This window comes from Echinops telfairi, unplaced genomic scaffold (genome assembly GCF_000313985.2).
Source record: "Echinops telfairi isolate 266 unplaced genomic scaffold, ASM31398v2 ScPeMD7_7469;HRSCAF=8507_0, whole genome shotgun sequence".
Classification (NCBI taxonomy): Eukaryota; Metazoa; Chordata; class Mammalia; order Afrosoricida; family Tenrecidae; genus Echinops; species Echinops telfairi.
In genome coordinates this window covers 82,510,860-82,511,725 of record NW_022111372.1, presented here as the reverse complement: position 1 = coordinate 82,511,725, position 866 = coordinate 82,510,860, and positions in this window count along the sequence as shown.

The window sequence follows — 866 nt, the reverse complement described above, 5'->3', positions numbered from 1 at the left end:
ACGTTGTATTTTTCATCATTGCTACATTGTACCCTGACTGACTCATCTCCTCCCTGAGACCCTTCTGTAAAGGGGTGCCCGGCTATCAAAAGATAAAGCGTCTGGGGTCTTAAAGGCTTGAAGGTAAACAAGTGGCCATCTAGCTCAGAAGCAACAAAGCCCACATGGAAGAAGCACACCAGCCGGTGGCATCACGAGGTGTGGAAGGGATCAGGTATAAGGCATCATCAGAACAAAAAATCTTACCATGGTGAATGAAGGGGGCAGTGCAGAGTGGAGACCCAAAGCCCATTTGTAGGCCACTGGACATCCACTTACCATTCTTGCCCACTCCTGTCTTGGTAATCGCTAATCTACTTTTATCTCTATGTGTTTGCCTGTTCTGGGGATTTCCTATAAATGGAATCATATAATACTTGTCCTCTTGTGTCTCACTTATTTCACTTAGCATGATGTTTTCACAGTTCATTCATGCTGTAGCGTGCGTTAGAATTCATCCCTTTTAGTGGTTGAGTAATACTTCATTGTATGGATATGAAGACTAAGGTATGCCTGGCTCAAGCCATGGTATTTTTAATTGCCTCATATACATGCAAGAGTTGGACACTGAATATGGAAAACCAAAGACTTGATGCCTTTGAATTATGATGTTGGTGAAGAATATTAAATACAGCAGACGAACAGGTCTGTTGATGCCGGTGGTTTCTTGAGCAAGGAGAATGAACATGGAACGCGAATAGGCACACAAAGACAAAGACAGACACACAGACTCAGAGACAATACAGGGCTGCAGCACAAATTAGACACAGAGACAGTACAAAACTGCCGCAGCCTCGACTGGCCGCAGTGCTTTATTATTTATCTAC